Source organism: Pinus tabuliformis, chromosome 3_1, assembly GCF_031772625.1.
Source record: "Pinus tabuliformis cultivar Carrire ecotype Pingquan chromosome 3_1, CPIR1, whole genome shotgun sequence".
NCBI lineage: Eukaryota > Viridiplantae > Streptophyta > Pinopsida > Pinales > Pinaceae > Pinus > Pinus tabuliformis.
The window spans coordinates 918,966,758-918,987,866 of record NC_142301.1 but is presented as its reverse complement, the minus strand read 5'-3'; the positions used below and the strand labels follow the sequence as shown (position 1 = coordinate 918,987,866).

General features: G+C 33.8%; 2 pseudogenes; both read left to right on the top strand.

Moving 5' to 3' along the window:
* The first annotated feature begins 985 nt into the window (after positions 1–985).
* On the top strand, positions 986–1,786 carry LOC149190710 (glucan endo-1,3-alpha-glucosidase agn1-like; annotated as a pseudogene).
* Positions 1,787–1,877: 91 nt separating this feature from the next.
* On the top strand, positions 1,878–8,150 carry LOC149190709 (metal tolerance protein 12-like; annotated as a pseudogene).
* Positions 8,151–21,109: the final 12,959 nt, after the last annotated feature.

Sequence of the window (21,109 nt, the reverse complement as noted above, 5' to 3'; positions counted from 1 at the left end):
CCCAACATACCATGGCATTCGGAAAAAAGTTAGGCTAGGCTAAAAACCACTGTCATAACTCGACAAAACCATCCCATCGACAACAAGAGAACCATACACCAACATGCAAGGCCATGCATGTCCAAACCAACTAGGAAATCACACATGCAAAAGGTTACCTGCCAGTATTCCTGCTAAAGTTGCTTGATCCTGCTTTCCTTTCCTTTCCTTGCATTCCCTTTCCTTTTCTCTGAACTAGAGTGCTCCAAGTAAACCCTAAGTGACCAAAAGCGTGAGAGAGAGAGAATAATGAGAGAGCTCCAAACTTATACTGACAAAAGCTTAACACTGAGCAAGCCTAACATTGAGCAACCTGCCAACTAATCCTCAGAAGCCTTTTTGTCAATGAGGCCTCTAATTTCTTCATTTTCCATTATTTCCTTCATTTTCCTCCTCACATGCAACTTGTGACCTTTTACCTTCCTTTTCTCCTAATTTCCTTTATTTTCATAAATAAATGTGCCAAAAATGCCTTTTTTCCTTTTAATGCCTTAGCCTTAGCCTTTGCCAATTTCCTTAGCCAAAACACACATCCAGTGATGCCCACTAAGATATATTTTCCCAACATTCAGCTTGGAATACATGTCCCTTACTCGTGGTATCATTTTTCCTTTATTTACTTTTATTACATGAAATTTTCACCAGTGGTTGTTACATCTATCAAGTCCCAAGAGGGATAAAATCTCTCGGAAAATATTTCCTCAAGTTTTTCATTAATAAAAAGGTTTCACTTTAACAGATTTGATCCCTCTACGTGTGTGATATATAATAAGTTAAAATAAATATAGAATAATTACACCGAAGGTGTTTTATCTATGGGATTGGGTTGGGCAGACATTGTTTAGGCTAGCCATTCAAATCTATCAATTTTCGTTCTCCTTCAGCGAATCATTTTTGACCATGTGGCACTATCTCGTCTTCATCTTCATAGTCATCTATAGCTTGTATGAGGTCCATCAATATCGTTCAACATTTGTCGTTGTTTCTTTCTCTCATCTCTTGTGCCAGAGAAGCACCATGTGTAGTGTTCACTCATTACTTGCTCTAACCAAATGCTCTACACAAATGATAATGTGCAAACACTGAAGGAAGAGATACAAGTGGCTTAAAGAAAAGACAATGTCACCCTTAACATCAATGTCCGCTTCCTAACACTTTTTGATAATATCTACCAAGCCACCCAGGAGGTTGGCTCTGACTTCAAGATTTTCTTCTCTGTCAATATCCACAGTGACTCTAATGGAAACCTTAGCCTCACCAACATTGTTGAAATGATGACTAGATAAAAAAGCCACTCAAACCAACTGGCATTCCAATGAAAGTAGTTCTTCGCAGCATGGTTGGGCAACGATGACTCTAGTGGAAATCCTACACTACTAGTTATTCCTTCGCCTTTAGTGGTTGGCAGGATGTCTTCACCCAACCTGGCGGCAACGCCAACTATTTCTCCATGCCCTTTTTCCCTAACAAAGGAGCTCTGAGAGATGTACAAGTAAAAATCAACCAATTAAATGACATCATAGATGGTCTCATGATGTGGGACACATCTGCCTGGCCTTACTATGACTTTGATATCCAAATGCCCTCGGACGATAGGGAAAAAAACTATATGGAGGCTTGTAATGAGAAGGGGAAGATATACATGGTGATATTGCCAAGAGTGTGGCGAGCTTCACCCACCAAGCATACATGGATCTTAGTGAGAATTAGATTTGATGGTACAAGGAGGGCAGTGAGCTCATTGTGATAGAGGACTCTCTTTTCTTGTTCTATTGGGGTTTAGGGGGTCGGACATGAACTGGTTGAAGTTAGTTTGGAAAGAGGTGGATTAATTAATGATGGGTACCAGTCCCACTTCCTCACCATGAAACCTTGATGGCCATATGGTTCCTGGAACATTTTACCAAGTTGTGTAGCAAATGGAGATGAGGCTGTGTGTGTGATGTTTGTTGTCATATATGCTTGTATGACATTTGTCATGAATGAATCAACAACTTTGAATCCCTTCAACACAGGCTCTTAATTCACCCATTTGTTTGTTGCAATGGCCCCTTCTAGTGATTCCCTTCAGAACTTCCCTCCCATGCCACTTTAATTCATCCATCAGTTTTGCAGGAAAAAGTTACCTTTCGAAGAAGGAATTGACATGGATTCCTTGTATATAGTTTCATTCAGAACAACACTTGTTTGAACAACAATTTCTCCTCATGGGCCAATCAAATGTCCCTCAAGATGTACTTTCCTACTAGAGCTTATCTTTGGCCTTGAGCTTTTGTTGTTGGGGTTTCTATTCTACTCCCTTATTCTTTGGATCACCATGAGAAGTTTGGGGGCCAATATGGATGGAATGCATATTCAATTCTTGAATTTGATCCCTCTTATTCACTTTATTCTTTATTTAAGAACCCCTTGAAACATATTTTGAGCAAAAGGAAGTCGCAGAAGATCGCAACTTTCCTTTTGATCAATATCGTCTTTATGTCGATTGAGTTCATATACGAATTCATGAACAACAACCTGGAGCTTATTTTGTATGCTTGCCACATGTTGTTCGATTGTGCAGCTCTTGCGATTTGGCTCTACACTTCATATATTTCTCAGTTTTTTGCAAACAACAAGTTCAATTATGGTTATCGGAGGTTTGAGGTGCTTTCTTGGTATGTGAATGTTGTTTTCTTGGTATTGATTGGGTCTCTCATAGTTTGGAGTCCATTGAGAGAATTCTAGAACCCCAAGAGATTTCTATAGATTGTTTATTGTTTGTTTGAATTAGAGGACTTGTCGTCAATCTTGTGGGGCTGTAATTTTTTCATGAAGCACCTCTTCATACCCATGGTGGGGGTTGTTCCCATTCTCATTCTCATTAAATTCATGGCCACAATCTTTCCCATTCTCATTCTTATGAGAGTCATGTAAACAACCACACATGCACACTTAATGATACTCCTTGGAGTGGCAAGGAGCACAATAACTTGAAAGGTGGTGATAGTTCAAATGGCAAAAATCATTTCCATGACATCCATGACCATAGCATTAGTGTTCATAGTGATGCTCATATTAGGTGCAATAATCATAATCATCACGAGGACAATTTTTGTCATCAAATATCACATGATAAAACTTGTAATAGTCATAGTCACAATGCCAAACATGGGCAAATGAACCATGAGCAACATCAATTGATTGTGACATCACATGAACATGGTAGGCATAACAACTCTTGTGCACATAATTAGCTAATGTGGGGTGAATACGGGCACAAAAATTATCTATATGATTCAACGAAAAAATATGGTGCTCTACAGAGTGAAGAAACAATATATGGATGTACGTCTCACCATGCTAGCAACACAAGTGAACATCATCAACATTGTGAAAACAACCATTTACATACCCATTCTCATTCTACACACGAGCATTCTCATTTGGAGCATAAGAATTGTCATTTGGGACACAAGCATTCACATTTGGAGCATAGAAATTCTCATTCAGGACATGGTCATTCTCATTTGGAGCATATCCATTCTCATTCAGGACATGGGCATTCTCATTTTGAGAAGAGTCTTTCCAACTCAGGACATGAGAATTCTCATTCTGGACATGGGAATTCACTCATGGAGAAGAATGTTTACAATCTTGGACATAGTATTTTATGTAGGAGCATCTAACCTAGGGTATCATGTTTACTAAAGGAGTTAGTTCTCTAAGTTAGGATTTAATTATTTAATGTATTTTTCCTATAGTTTTAAGAGAAAATGAGAATTTATGTAATTAGGAGAAAGTTCAAGAGTATTTTGGAGAGTTGAGATTTGAGGGTTAGTTAGATCTCATTTAGAGATAAGGAATGAGTTGAGATTTGTAGGTTAGTTAGATCTCATTTAGAGATAAGGGATTAGGTGATAGTTTTCATGGATTATGAGAGATATTGTGGGAGTGTTTTTAGGATCTAGAACCGACTTTGGGTTTAGATCCACTTGTATAAATCTAAGTGAGCCCATGAGGCATGTAAGTAAGGAGAGCGAGGAATGAGAGGCCAGTGATTAGGCCAAAAATTATGTTGTAAATATTTTATTCTTTAATGACATGATTTGATTAGTTTTGTGCATTTTTCTATGTTGGTAGACTTTTAAGTGCATACCCTATATTCTGCCCCATCATTTTGGTATTAGAGCTTAGGAAATTGTGGAAAGTAGATAATTTTTTTTTAGAGTGATCGAAAAAACATGTAAAAGATGATTTTTTTTTGGTATACCTGCTGCCATTGTGTGAAGTTTGATCGTATATATCAACCCTTCTGGAGTCACCTGTGTGGGAACGTCGTGTAGTAAAGTTATTGCGGCGTAGAAGTATGATGAAAAATGTATATTTGTGTGCTTCGTACATGGAACTTATAGGTTGGAGAAATCCTGTGCATGAGCGTACCTGCGCAAGGATGATATCAGCTAAGTATTGTAATGAGAAGTCGTGGAGTAAAGTTGTGGAGCGTTAAAAAAATTCTGATCTGGAGCGGTGAAAAAAATTATGATCTGGAGCAATGAAGCTATGGAACGTTCAAATTTGTTTTGCGCATAAACTGTGCGTGGATGTTGTGAACATTTTATGAACCCATGTTGAACATCCTGTATGCAAAGGTCGAGCCCAGAAATTTAAAGATCGGGTTATAAGAGCTGAATTTAATCAATTATAAAATTCAAGGAACACCATCATTTGACAGCGTTATTGTCCGCTGGAACACACCTGGAAAGGAAGCATTGTTCCTCCATTTCTGTGAATTGCAACGTTGGATCTTTGCGTCCAGACTGGGCAGACAAGGAAAAGTATATGAATTTTATTAGTTTGCTACACTGCATGTTATTATTTAATACACTCATTCAAATAAAACATAATTCATGCACGAAGACAACTGGGAGCTTGAGCGTGGGAAGTGTGAAGCATTGGTTATTGAGCGTGGATCTGGTGACTTTTGATGCTGCAAAAAAAACCCAGTAGAGTCGTGTAAACCAAAACCAGAGTTCGTAAGGTGAAAAAAAAATCAAGTTTGTTTGTTGTATTTGTTCTGGAGCGCGTGGTGGATTCTTAAGTACGTTGGGATCATCGTGGAACAATATTAAGGAGATCATATTAAACAAGTTGGGATGTGCTCTCTACCTTGGAGATTTGTGTGAGTCAATTCTAAACTATACGAATTTCCTTTGCATGGCCATCCTTCACCATATTTCGTTTATCACATTATTTCTCCACTTATTACTTTTAAATAAGGTTCATGTGGATAAAGTTCCACAAATTATTTTTAAATCAAGTTTATGTGAAGAGCTTTAAGAAAGTAAAGGAGAGTGAATGGAAATTTTAATGTTGAATGGATGGATGGAAATAGTCGGGTCAAATCGCAGTTTGTGAGAGTGGACATGTAAGTCTTGTTTGGAACTATCTCATATTCAAACTCATAATTAAGAGTCAACATCATTCAAAGAAAAAGGAAAGTATAGTTGTTCATTTCCTATCACATTAAGAAAAACATAAAGATTAAAATATTATATAACACATGACATTTTATAATTTCGAAAAGGAGAAGATATAAGCACCAAGCTGGAAGGGATTCACCATCATATATGCTCTATAATGGTAATGGAAGTTAATGAAAAGACAATGTCTAAATTTAAGTTGAGAGTCGTGTTGAGTTTATGTACAAATTGGGAAGTCATAATGATTTTGTAAAGAGTCGAAGAGGATTCAATACAATGAAATTTTTGTAGAATCTAAGTGGAAGTAAAGATGAATTGAGAGTCCAAGAAATTTTTGTGTTGTAATAAAAAAGGTGCATTTTCGGTTGTCCGGACACCTAAGGTTCATTGATGTAAATATTTGATTTCTAATTAGAAGTCTGGAGTCAAAACAAAAATTAGAGTCATACGTCAAGTCAAAAGTGCATTTAAGTTTAAGTCGTTAATTGTAATTGTGTGCAAGATCAGTGGAGACTGACACCCAGAGTCCAGTCAATTTATTGTAAAGACAATTTGAAGGGATATTACAACGTATTACAGCTTATGTAAGGGAAGAAGGAGATGAATATGACTATGAATAGTCATTTGCAGAATTCAAGGAAAAGCCATAGCGATGCCATAACAGTTGGTGTAAATGATGAAGAGTTCGAGAAGATATTGTTAGGTTGAAGGCCTGGCTTGACATGTTAATGGAGCTGCTAAAGAATTAGAAACATGGATGGATAATGAAGAATATAGTTAGATGGCCAATCAAGCAATTGATTACAACGAGAAAAAAACACATGCTGAAAGTTTTGTTAAGGGAAGCGGAAAAACTCTAGATAACCGAGATGAATGTATGCAATTGTGAACTAGAACAAGGACCGATGCTTGGTGAGGACAATGTTGATGCTAAAATGGAATATGTTGATATGAATGTGGGTTTGATTCCCACATATGGCGCCACAAACTATTTATAAGATTCACATATGATGACTGAATCGTCGATGGAATATAACAATTATGTTGGTTTTAAATATAACAATTTGTGTGTGGATGCAAGGTATCTTGCCGATATTGAACAAAGTATTATTTGTGTGTGCAGTATTGATGAACAAGAAATTTATAAAGAAATGAAGCCCAAGGATTTTAAACATGGAAAAATAATAGAAGTTGTTGATGAAAGGGAAAATATTCATTGAATAAAGGGGTCAATTATCAACATGAGATATTGTAGTAGAACTAAAGTTCCTAGAAGAATGGTTGGACAACCCGAAGCCAAAATATGACGTAAATGAAATTATGGTGGATTACAACAACAACAAAGTTTAACAAAGAAATAGTGATGCACACCAGGAAAAAGACAAGTTAGATATTGACATTAAAGAAATGAAGAAGTTGATGTTGTCAAAGTCTCAAAAGATGTTTATTGAACAAAGAAAAAGGAATGATGACAATAGATTACTAATGATTAAGAAAGTCTACATTAGCAAAGAGGGAGGAGAACTACACCATAAATTTTGGAAACCCGGAAGACGAGAGAAGACAACAATAAAACAACAACAACATGACAGAGTAGCTGATTTAATGCAAGAGAAAGTTTGGGATCCATAAGGAGTTTTATCAACTTATGAAGATACATGGTCGGGAGACCATGATTTTATTTTACCTGGGGAGTCTGATGCTTGAGAATATAACCTAGGTAATCATGTTTACTAAAGGAGTTAGTTCCCTAAGTTAGGATTTAATTATTTAATGTATGTTTCCTATAGTTTTAAGAGAAAATAAATTTTTTGTAATTAGGAGAAGTTTGAGAGTATTTTGGAAGAGTTGAGAGATTTGAGAGTTAGTTAGATATCATCTAGATATAATGGATTAGGTAAGATTTTTTATGGATCATGAGAGATACGTGGGAGTTTGTTTAGGATCTAGAACCTACTTTGGGTTCAGATCCACTTGTATAAATCTAGTTGAGCCCATGAGGCATGTAAGGAAGGAGAGTGAGCAATGAGAGGCAAATGATTAGGCCAAGAATTCTCTTGTAAATATTTGATTCTTTAATTAATTGATTTGATTTTTGGGATTGCATTGGTTGTGTGCATTTTTCTATGTTTGTAGATTTTAAGTGCAGTCCTTATGGTCTACGTCATGAATATTACATCATAACTTGGCAAGTCTAAGAATCACCAACATATTGATCACAATATGGAAGGTATTTCCTTGCACGTCCTAGCAGATACTTTGGGGAGTGTGGGGGTAGTTATCTCTACCCTTTTGCTAAAATATAAAGGTTGGATGACAACAAACCCAATTTTCATATCATTTATGATTATTTCATCTCTCATTCATCTGCTTAGGAATTCAGCAAAGTTATTGATGCAAAGATTACCTAGATTCAATGAGCATGACATAAAGCAGGAGTTCAAGGTTATCCAAAACCTAAAGAGGGTGCATGATCTTCAAAATATCCATGTGTGGAGCTTCACAAACAAGGAAGCTATAACGACTCTTCATCTGTATATTTATACTGAAAGGGACAAGACTTCAATTGGGAACCAAGTCACCCACTTGCTTCATGATGTTGGAGTCAAGGTTTTGTCACTTCAGATGGAATCTTCGGGAGATTCCTAGACATTGATTTTCATGATAAATTTTAGGGTCGAATTTTAGCCCAAGGGCGAAATTTAAAGGGTTTTTCATTTTGAAGGGGTGAAATTTTTATAAAACACCCATTTCATATATTTAGCCCAACTTTTATTTAAAAAATAATTATTTTTTTCATTTTAGCCCAAAAAAAGGGGTGGATAAACTATGAGAAGACCCATTTGACCCGATTCACTTGGTTTGGGAGGTTATATTCCATTACAATTGCCTGATTTTCTGCTTTGCAATGTTAGATTCGTTTGTAATCGCCCATTTTTTGGTTTGGGAGGTTGTATTTGGTGCCAATAAATAAAAATATAAATAAACTGGAGGTATGGTAGATAAATAAAACCTCTTTGTATACTTACTCCAAAGGTATGGTAAATAAATAAAAATATAAATAAACTAGAGGTATGGTAAATAAATAAAACATATTTTTATATTTAGTCCATAACCCTTTCTATTTAAGAAGGCTTAAAAAAGAGGTTTTATTTAAGTAAGTCATATGGGCCAAATACCATATTTATAAAAGAGGTATGGTAAATTAATAAAAATATAAATAAACGGGAGGTATGGTAAATAAATAAAACATTTTTTTTTATATTTACTCCATAAGTCACCTTATATTTACGAACACGCAAGGGTGTAAATAAATAAAAATATAAATAAAGTGGGTGTATGGTAAATAAATAAACCTCTTTTTATACTTACTCCAAAGGTATGGTAAATAAATAAAAATATAAATAAACTAGAGGTATGGTAAATAAATAAAACCTCTTTTTATATTTAGTCCATAACCCTCTTTCTATTTAAGAAGACTCAAAAAAGAGGTTTTATTTAAGTGAATCCTATGGGCCAAATACCATATTTATAAAAGAGGTATGGTAAATTAATAAAAATATAAATAAACGAGAGGTATGGTAAATAAATAAAACATTTTTTTTATATTTACTCCATAAGTCACCTTATATTTACAAACACTCAAAAAATGTGTTATATTTAGGTGAAGCCTATGGGGCAAATACCATGGGCCAAATTATTATAAATACCGTGCAAAAAAACATTATTAACCCTAATATTAGTATTAATAAAAATAAAGATGGCACATGGTATTGACCCATGGTATTGACGTGGAATGTAGCCTATTTAAAGGGGGGAATTAAACCAACATATATCCATCTTTACTCTGGATCTACTAAGCCCTGAGAGGGATCAAATATCGTGATATGCAAACTAGCATAGAGTGAAAAAATATTTGATCCCTCTGGGGGCTTGGTAGATCAAGAGTAAAAATGGATCTTGTAATTTAATGTCACTTAAACATTTTAATTTGGTTAAAAAATAAAAAAAATAAAAAATCAATTATTAATTTTATTAATTTTTATAAATTACTAATAGTAGTTTTTGAGCTCCAGGTTTATGATAGCCCATGCTAATACCATGGTATTCATGTGAGCATAGACTATTTAAAGGGGAAATTCTATCATCTTAGATCCATCTTAATTCTGGGTCTACCAAGTGCTGAGATGGATAAATAGATTTCATCCCTCTAAGAGTGGTAGATGTGGAGTTAAGATGGATATAGGTTGGTTTTTATGATAATGAAGATATTAAATATACTTAGGAAATTATATTGTAAAAAACATCTTAAGGTGAATGGTGAAAACTATATTTAGTCACTTCACAAAATTTAGTAAAAAATACCAATTCTGCATGACCCTCGCAGAAGAGAGATAATCGCTGCCCAGATTTCCCACCATTTTTCAAACATTCTCAATATGATATCTTCATGAAAAATTTAAGGTACTGATGTTGGAATATTTGTTTGAATAATATGCTAGTTTGTACAACCTTTCATCTTCTCTGTTATTCTTAGTTTGTCGTAATGATCTGTAGGGGTTGGGCCACTGCACCATATTGTCCTAAAAGGTGGAGATTGTGCACCAAAAAGGAAATTAATCCACATGTTACAACGCTATTAAAAAATGAAAGACGTATGAAGGTAGTGAATTATGCTAATAAGAAATTTAGATTGGGAGAGACTTAATTAAATTTTATTATTTAATTGAATATTTCCAATTAAAATAATAATAAATCTACATTTATATATTTATATATTGATTGGAAGGCTTCTGACAACGGTCACTTCTTTCCATTAGATCCCCTTCAGGCCTTTGGGATACCTACTACTTTCTTATATTATATAGTTGGGGCTTGCTACTTGTTGCGTGTTGGGGTAAACAAACTTGGGGTAAACAAACTTTTATATATATATATATATATATATATATATATATATATATATATATATATATATATATATATTTTATCTCGTAGTTGGAGTCTATGGAATAAGAAAGAAATTTGATAGCTTGACAAAAGTGGTAGAGAAAAGATTAATCTCTCCTACTTTGACAAAACTGGTGGTCAAGATCAACACCTACAAGAACTTTGTTTTGGAATATTATCAAAACTAATAGAAGGATATGAAAGAGTGTACAGTAAGAACCTTGACAAACACGGCCATTGAAACTTGCAACATTGTTTGTAGGAAGAGAAAATTATGTTTCTTTTTTCCAAACATGTATGTTAGTATATTACAGTTTAATGAATATGTTTTCCTATTATCATATATGGTTTCATACTTTAACAAAACATTCACCAAGACTTCACAATGTTTTATTATTCAGTGAAATCTTTACCAAGATCTTAGAAGATTTTATAATTCAATGAAAGATTGGCCATGACTTTACAAGATAATATAATCTGGTGAGATATTCGCCCAAAAAATTATATATACATATTATATTATTGATAAAATCGCCTCCCATTTTTCCTATGTATCATGGGGATTCACCCATTTATTATACATATAAATTTAGGGTGGTTCTTAAAAATTTTCCTGCTGATTTTAACCATCATTTATATCAGATGCAACAAATTGATCTGTTTTGTGGCGACTGCAGGTAATGGGATTGATTTTTGAAATTTTACCTCTTTCAAATAGGTTTTAGATTATGATTTTTATTTTTATTTTTTTATTTTTTATTTATTTATTTATTTTCTTTTTCTTTTTCTTTTCTTTGTAGTTGTAATTCATCATATCTGAAATGTTCGATACATGAAATCTTTTAAACTATTGTAGAAAGAGCATCTGCAAATGTTTTCTTTGCATTGAAAAGGAACTTAAACAACTCTATGTTGCATCCAACAAAACTTCAATAGTATACACCTTAGAATACAAATTGATATAAAATGAGCGAATTCATAACAACAAATATTGAGGAAAATGAGAATCTAGGTTTCAATTTAAAATTCCTCAAGCAAGAGGCTTTAGCCTAAAATTTCTTAGGAATGACGTTTTAGCTATGCAGATCTTGGTACTCTGGCCATACATAACATAATTTACTTTAATCCATTGGAATTTATATGAAGCTCCTCTTTTCTAATCATCTAGAAATAATACTGGAATGTTAGGGATATTTGGATTATATCCTAATAGTGTATCCAACTATCTTGGGTAGGGTGTGTGGTAATCAATACATGGATTCAACTGGGTTAAGTCATTGTGAACGTGGCTAGGTTTATTTTTGGCAAAAATTAGAAATCCACTAGTTAAAATTAATCACATTGATCCATGAGAAGCCATTCTAGACTACATTGCTCTCTTATAGTCAATTTTGAAAGGGCCAAGCTTTTAGGTTTGCATTTTCTCATCTAGGTAGAGCCTCATTGAATATAGTCGTGTAACAATCTATAAGCTAATATTTTATTTGTATGGAACATGTTCATGAAGTGAGTTGTTTTAAAAAAATTACTCTTAGTTATGGAATAGCTTTCTAAACTATTAATAGTGTTATGGGTCGCCACTGGATGTATCTTAAAGCTTGCAATTCTTCCATGGTATATCAGAAAGCTTGCATATTAAGTACATGGACTCGAATCAAACTTCTTCATTTGTCCATATTTATGGTCCTCTTTTCTCAATTTCAATTTTAAATAGATACATATATTTTATTGGAAATTTATAAAATAGTCAGAGAAAGTATAGAGATAAATTGTAAATTGCTTTTATCCAACAAACTCCTTAGTTGAAAATATTTAGGACTTATTGTAATATTAATAAAATTTTGCAGATTCATCGAATCAAGATTGGAAGAATAGACATGGTCACGTCGTATCATAGTGATGGATGCCAACACACTAATAAGAAAAATAATAAACATAATTTCATCACAATTAGGAACAAAGTTGATCACGGGCATTGGCAGGAGACTGGTGTACTAAAGGACAATGAGTGGGAAAGTCGAATAGAAATATACAATTTATTTGAATGATGGTAAAATTCATAGAGGGGAGTGGCATATTTACAGTTCTTGTGTGGGGATAGTAATTTGGATCCAAGTAGGCTTTCATTGTTTCCTTGATTTGCAGTCAAATTTATTTTATTAATGGGCTTAATGACATTTTATGTGAATCAATTTATCTAATCGATATGGTATCTTGCATGCTTCAACTGATTTGACGTTTGAAATGATATCACTATAGATTTAGGGTTAACTGACTTTAAATAAGACTAAAACCTTGCAAGTGTGATCTACATTTTTACTCGATTATGGAGTTTGAAGTATTAATTGTTGTCTTTAGATTCTAGAGATCCTTACTAGGTTTTTGTCAGAGACTTTAATGTCAAACATTAAGGGAATTTTGAGGTCTAAAATGGGACTCCTATGGAAATTATAAAATAATAGTGGAAATAATAAAATAAGATTAGATTACATAATCAAATTTTAGAGGGAAAAAAGAAAAAACTATTTTTTCAACTCGTATTTTCAACTTATCTCCCTATGGGTTTACTCCAATTATGAGCGGAAACACTTGTTGGATGCAAATTTTTATTTCTCATCCAAGGAGTACCCATGTTGCATAATTTCGATGGACCCTGCTACACGAAAAATGGGAAATACATGAAAAAATGTGATGCATACTTTCGATGGACCGCACTACACAAAAAATGATAAAAACATGAAAAACGTGATTGCAATAACGTTTTTTCATGTATTTCTCACTTTTTGTGTAGTACGGTCCATCAAAAGTATGCAACATGGGTACTCCTTGGATGGGAAATTAAAATTTTCATCCAATGAGTACTCCTGCTCAAAATTTGAGTAAAACCTTAGGGAGATAAGTTGAAAATACGATTTGAAAAAGTAGTTCTATTATTTTATTATTTTTTATATTTTTACTTTTTTACTCCAAAAATGGTTGACATCATCCCCCATGGTTGACATCATCATCTTGAATCTTATTGGTTCTTATAAAGTTTCTTTTGGTTGTACATTTTTCCCAGGAGGCCCATTTTAGACCTCAAAATTCCCTTAATGATTTCCATTATCTTTTGTATAGATTTTTGTTTGAATCTCATGAATTAATTTCCTTCACAGGAACAATGCCATCTGACATCAAGGATTAGTTTGCATAGAAATGGTCCACTGAGTATCTGAAATGATGTCTCATTTAATGGGAGTTCTTCAGTTTCACCAAGGGGATATGATGATTTCAAGGTATGTTATTTTACAAGGGTTTTGGGAAGATCATGAGACCTAATAAATGATGCTTCTTGAATGTATTAAACAATGAGTCAAACACCTATGTTTTCCACACATATGTTGGAAAATCAAGGATCTTGTATATTATGTTTGACTTTCCTTACTTGATAATTACTTGTGATATTAGTTTTCCTTTTTTAATTACTTCTTTATTTCTTGTTCATCAAGAAATTACCAAAACAATGAAGATAAAAAGGAAACAAAGTACACAAGATATAGACTTCAAGCCAAGGCAAAACCCCTCCAAGGAGAAAACCTAGAAAGAATACTTCTCTTGTTATAGAATAAGTTCAAAAATGAGACTTCCAAGGCCCAAGACCAAAGCCAAAATTCCTCCCTAGCACCAAGTTGGGCCACCGATATGATCTATTCCAAACAAACTAGGTCTTTCAAAAGTCAGAAAAGATCAAAGCAGCTTCAACTCAAAGTTTTGGCCCAATAAAAAGGTTTGCGACTTTGACCTACAATTTCAGCCCCCGCAACTCGCACAAAAACCTAAGACAACTTCACACGTGTGGACAAAAAAGAGTGTTTTTCTCAAGAGAACTTCCTTCTTCGACTTCTTCCTCTTCTTCTTGTATTTCTCGCTCTTCCTTCTTCTTCACTATTGTAAATCAAACTTTCTTGAGTGAGTGACTGAAATGAGTCGAATTCCTTCTTATTTATAGCCTTTTGGAGGGGTCAAATAGGCCTTTTTAGGTCGACTTGTCCTTGTTGGGGATGACTTGGTCTTGGAGGATAATTTTTATTTCTTGACTTAAAAATAATTATTTTCTTTAGTTACAATGAGTCCAAATGGGACTATAATACATGAATTTTTTTTTCTTTGACCTAGAAATTCCTAGAAGCATGACTCAATATACTTTGACCTAGACTTGAGCATGAAACCCATTCTTTTACAAATAATTTCAAAATATACATTGTTATGTTTATAAGTTCATTATGAAGACCAGCACTAGTTACATTATTCAAAACTCCCTCTTAACTAGGGAGGTATTCATAATCCCATCATGAAGTATAGGGAATCTCAAACTTGAAGTATTTTCATAAGAAGAGTCAGATTGATAAGCCATCTTTTAAACATATTTATTACAACCAACATTGTCAACAAGGCCTTGATTTGAAAAACTCAACATATATGAGAGCATCCTGCTGGGAGCTTTACATGAGATACCACACTACCTCCAAAGGCACATACCCCATCCAAATGTTCACCAGGTATGTCTTTTAAGACTATTCTTATCTTGGATTGTCAATCCTCAAATAATATCAGTCCTCTTCAACTACTTTGATCTTGGATTCCCTACCTCATCCTTAAAGAGTATCAGTCTATAGGTTTACTTCTATCTTGGATTTTATGATCTTTAAGAAGTTCCAATCTCATATGCTTATCCAATCCTCCAGACCCCATTCCTTATTTATAGCCTTCATTAAGAGTTACAGTTGTTGGTCCTGGGCTAGTGCATGACACATAAAGAGAAGAATATATTTTCCATCATCCCTCCCTCTCAATCATAGAAGAGATATCCACCAAACCAATATTGCCTCTTAGGTACCCAAGATTCTTGTTTGGAAATGCTTTTTATAGAATATGAACTACCTGTTTATCTGTAGGAATATAGTGTAGTTTTACAACCCCATCTCGTACCAAATTTATGATGTAGTGGTATTTGTTATTTATATGCTTTTTCCTAGCATGAAACACCAGGTCCTTTGTCAACTTTATGTAGTTTTCGTTGTCAATGGATACATGTAAGGCTCAGTGGTCCTTCAAATAAATCTGATAGCAACTTCCTATGCCAAACAACTTCTCCACAAGTTTCACATGCAGCAACATACTCAAAATTAGAACTACTCAAAGAAACAATATCTTACTTCTTGATCATCCACGAGATCATGGAAAATCCCAAACTAAAGCATCCACTTGCAGTAATTCTTCCATATATCTCACTTCCACCCCAATCATAATTTATATATCTTATGAGCCAGATTTCATTACCAGCATATTGAAGGAAGTGATGTATGGTTCCACGCAGATATCTTAGGATATGGTTGTTATCCAATGGTCATTCCTTGTCTCCATATGAAATTGACTAAGGATATTTATGACAAAACAAATGTCAAGTCTAGTATTTAATAGATACATCAAGGAGCCAATCAACTGTCTATAACAAGTTGGATCCACTAGAGTATAATCTGAACTCCTCAACTTCTTTAGATTAGTAATCATGGGAGTTGTCATTGGCTTGCTATCCATCATGCCAAATTTCTGTAGAATATTGATCACATATTTCCCTTGACCAAGATATATTTCACCTATTTTCTACCAAACTTATAGCCTCAAATAGTAATGCATAATCCCAAGATCCTTCATGTAAAATTCAACTGCTAGCTTCTTTTTTCATTCCTAAATTCGATGTTCCACACCTGTAATAAGTATATCATCTAGATATAAAAGAATGATAACTGGTTCATCCTTGACCACTTTAATGTAGAGATTAGGATCTGTAGAACTCTTGAAAAATTCAAGTCTCAATAGGTATGCATCCCTCCTAGCATACCATGCTCTAGGTGCTTTCTTTAAGCCATATAGAGCCTTCTTCAATCTACACACATGTTTCTCCTTCTAATTGAGTTCAAATCCTTGAGGTTGTTTGATGTAAACCTGTTCATCAATGGTTCCATTCAGAAAAGTTATTTTAACATCCATTTGATGGACAGGGAAAATTTTAAGAACCCCCCCTAAATTTATAAATATAATAAATGGGCGAATCTCCATGGTATATAGGAAAAATGGAAGGCGATTTTATCAATAATATAATATGTATATATAATTTTTTGGCGAATCTCTCACTAGGCATGGCGAATATTTTACTCAATTATAAAATCTTGTAAGATCTTGGCGAGTCTTTCACTAAATAATAAAACTTTGTAAAGTCCTAGTGAATCTTAGCATAGGCTACATGCTGGTTTAATTCCCCCATTTGAATAGGCTACATTCCAGGTGAATACCATGGGTCAATACCATGTGCCATTTTGGTGAATACCATGGGTCAATACCATGTGCCATTTTTATTTTTATTAATTCTAATATTAGGGTTAATAATGGTTTTTTGCATGGTATTAATAACAATCTAGTCCATGGTATTTGTCCCATAGTATTTTGGCCATAGGTTTCACCTAAATATAACCCATTTTTTGAGTGTTCGTAAATATAAGGTGACTTATGGAGTAAATATAAAAAAATGTTTTATTTGTTTACCATACCTCTCGTTTATTTATATTTTTATTAATTTACCATACCTCTTTTACAAATATGGTATTTGGCCCATAGGATTCACTTAAATAAAACCTCTTTCTTGAGCCTTCATAAATAGAACGAGGGTTATGGACTAAATATAAAAAGAGGTTTTATTTATTTACGATACGTCTAGTTTATTTATATTTTTATTTATTTACCATACCGTTTGAGTAAGTATAAAAAGACGTTTTATTTATTTACCATACCTCCACTTTACTTATATTTTTATTTGTTTACACCGTTACATGTATATAAGGTGACCTATGGAGTAAATATAAAAAATGTTTTATTTATTTACCATACCTCTCATTTATTTATATTTTTATTAATTTACCATGCCTCTTTTATAAATATGGTATTTGGCCCATAGGATTCACTTAAATAAAACCTATTCTTGAAAATGGGCGAATGGATTCACTTAAATAAAACCTATTCTTGAAAATGGGCGAATGGAAGGTTGTAAGTCCTAATTTCAAGGGCTAAATTTACCTTTTTTACCCTCTCCCTTAAAATAAGGTGGGCTATTTGAGGTGATTTGTAAAAATGTACTATGATACAAAATATTCGCCCACTAAAAATTTAAAACCCCTTAATTTCGCCAAAGGGCGAACATTCGCCCCTAAAATTATCCTTGTTGATGGATGTTCCATCCCATAGCAGTAGCCAAAGATATACGTGATCTAATTATTGTATATCTAGTTGTAGGAGCAAAGGTTTTTTCATAATCGATACCTTCTTTATGTGAGAAGCCTCTAGCTACAAATCTAACTTTGTACTTATCAATTCTCCCATCCACATCATGCTTTATCTTATATATCCATTTTGAGGTGACTATAGATTTGTTACTCCGACTTAATTTCATAGACATCATTCTTCATAATTGATCAGTATTCTTCATGCATTGCATTCCTCCACCCTTGAAGTTTTGTTGCATATTCATAACACTCGGAAAGTTCAGCTTTAATGAGCTTAGTCATATAAGTTAAATAACCAAAATACATCTTCAGTATTTTACTTTCTCTAAAAGTCCTTTTAAGAAATCAACATAATAAAAAAAAAATTATTTTAACATAAATAAAATTAATATTTGTTTATTTTTAAGAGGCTTGAAATTATGTATATAAAAATGATAAAAAAACATAACAAAAACAAATTGGAATGAATAAATTCACTAAAGTGATAAATAACATAATTAAAAAAAAATAGAATGAATAAATTCAATACTTGTTTATTTTCAAGGCACTTGAAATTATTTATTTAAAAGTGATAAATTGTATAATCCGAGTTGAGTGAGGTTTTTCAAAGTGGCTGAATCACCTTATACATGCCAAATATAGCAATTTCTCAATTCTCATGTTCAATTTTTAGTAAAAGTTAATTTTCAAATTTCAACATGGATGAATACAGAGCCAAAATGTTGGTCTCTTAAATCCAATATGACTTTTTCCTTAAGGTTGGAATTGTTTATTTCAAAGTTACAGATAACATATTTTAAGGTGATAAGAGTTTTCAAGGTTCATGAATCGGATTTTAGAATATGAAATAATTGTAAAATTTAATTATTAAATTATATATATATATATATATATATATATATTTATTTATTTATTTATTGAAAAGACATTTTATTGAATTTTTTTACAGAATGATTAGGATATTTATATTAATAAGACTGGATTAGGGACCAGAACACTTATAGATATTTGTATTTATAATTTTTTTGCAGTTCATTAGATATTTAAGGAATCTGCAGATTCTGGGATTAAATTTCCAGATTATCCTAAAAACATTTTCACTATAAACCTTACAAAAAACCCCAGAATGTAGCTAAAATTACATAGAATCATGGAAAAAGTTATAGGTTAAACATCTAAACCAACATTAGAACTAAATTAAATAGGACGCTTAGGGCCATATTTCCCGAAACGACGGGCTTTCTTTCCTCCCGCATCTACACTAGAACCATCCATACCCATCACCCTCAACACATTTCCACATCTAGAAACCTCCAGGGCCGCAATACGCTCATCGATGGGGAGAATTTCCTGACGAAGCTAATTCACGGTTGACTCCATGTATGCTTATTAACAGAGCAACTTAGCCTCAAGAAACAATTGAAAAGAGATATGTTGGTGTTCCATCATGTCTTCTAGTTTCGAAATTGATCTGAAATGATCATAAGTTAAAACTGATGTAGAGTTAATTAGCCATTAATGATTTGAATGTTAATTGAAAGTGCGGAAATTGAAGAAAACTGCTTGAGAAGAAGACTTTACAACAACTGATTAAACATAAGTAAGATGCATAAAAGAAATGAAAATAGTAAAAACATAGTGATAACAGATAGAAAAGTTGATTACGAGTTCGTCCCTAATGGGCTACATCTCTGGGTTCGCTTTCAAGATGGGCAACCGCTTTATTAGGATTGAAATAGAAGAGGTCGATTACACAGAGATTTGACTAAAATAAATGTGCATGTAGGCACTTTAGGTCACTTTCAAACAATAGCTCTCTGAACCAACTTTCCAACGCCTGTCACGGTTCCCAATTCTGACTCCAGATGCTCCTGTTACATTGAAAACAAAACTGCCTATAACCTCTAGAATCTGCATACAAAACCCAAAATCACTCTCCTCCACTTCAATGGAAAAAAACTACCTCTTATAGGCATGCAAATACATTCAAATTACTCAGGCCTAAACTTGGCATGAATTGGCTTATTTTTGGGTTTTTGGGTTCGGAACAAAAAATAATATCCAAAACTAAATTAGTTTGGAACAAAACTAATATCTAAAACCCAAAAATAACTTTGTATTAAATCTCTAACTGCTAGCAGCTTATTGACCAGGTGGAGGAGGCTGACGATTACATGTGACCAGCCACAGGCTGCCACCTTTGCGCTTTCCCCCGGCGATCCCGACTGACGGTGCTCCAGCGGTTCTGGCTTGCATGTGACAACTATTGCTGTGGTTATCCTAACTGTATTTCCAATGGCGCAACTGTTATTTGTCTAGAGGTCTTTCTTACCTGCATGGTTGCACTCAGTTCCTGTTCACATGTTACATACTCGCAATTCCAAACCGGCAGTTAACTCCAAGCTCAATGGTTAACAACTTCGACGGTTTACATACATTTGATCACATGTATTTGTTGCGGTTAGAACCCCGTGTGGTCAGAGTTGGCAGTTAGAACATGATATGTATTGTTTGTAATGTTTTTATAATTTATGTAGCCGAGGGTTAATACATAGGTTTAGACTTTATGTTTGTATTGTTTTGACACATAGCAATGTTTCCATGAGGCCTGATAGGTTAGATCATAGGGTTTAGTTCTAGAGTTTAGGTTTTAATGGTTTTAATACATGGATTGGATAGGCTAGGGTTTAGGATTAAATTTATGTGTATTAGGTTTTAGGATTACATTATTTTTTTTAAAAACCCACGTACAACACATTGTCACAATGTGACATAAAAACCCACATGGTGATACCTGCATCCTTTTCGATAACCAACCCTGGTGAAATTGATGATGAAGATGTCGACAACCAAATCCTGCAAGTGGACGACAAAACCCACATCGACACCAAATCCTGCAAATTCAACGACAAACATATGCCGACACAAACTCTGCAAGGCGACTGATCAACCCATGTTGACAATCATATCTTGGTGGAATTGACGACAACCTCATGTCGATAACTAGGTACAAAACCATCACCATGAAAACCATTAACATCACTTGAACCATAATCAACACTGTCAAAATTGAACGACACTGAATTGAATGCTGACAACGACACTAAATACTGAATATGAACACATGTCAACAACCAGATACAAACCCATTACCATGAAAACTAGTAACATCACCTGATCAACCATAAACAACATTGTCGAATTTGACGACACGGAACTGAATGCTGATGACGACACTGAATACTGACAATTAACCCGTGCAACTGATTTGAAGAGATCCTCCTGGATCAATCCTCTCCACTTGAAATCTTTTGGACCATAAAAGTTTGACTAAACAAATAG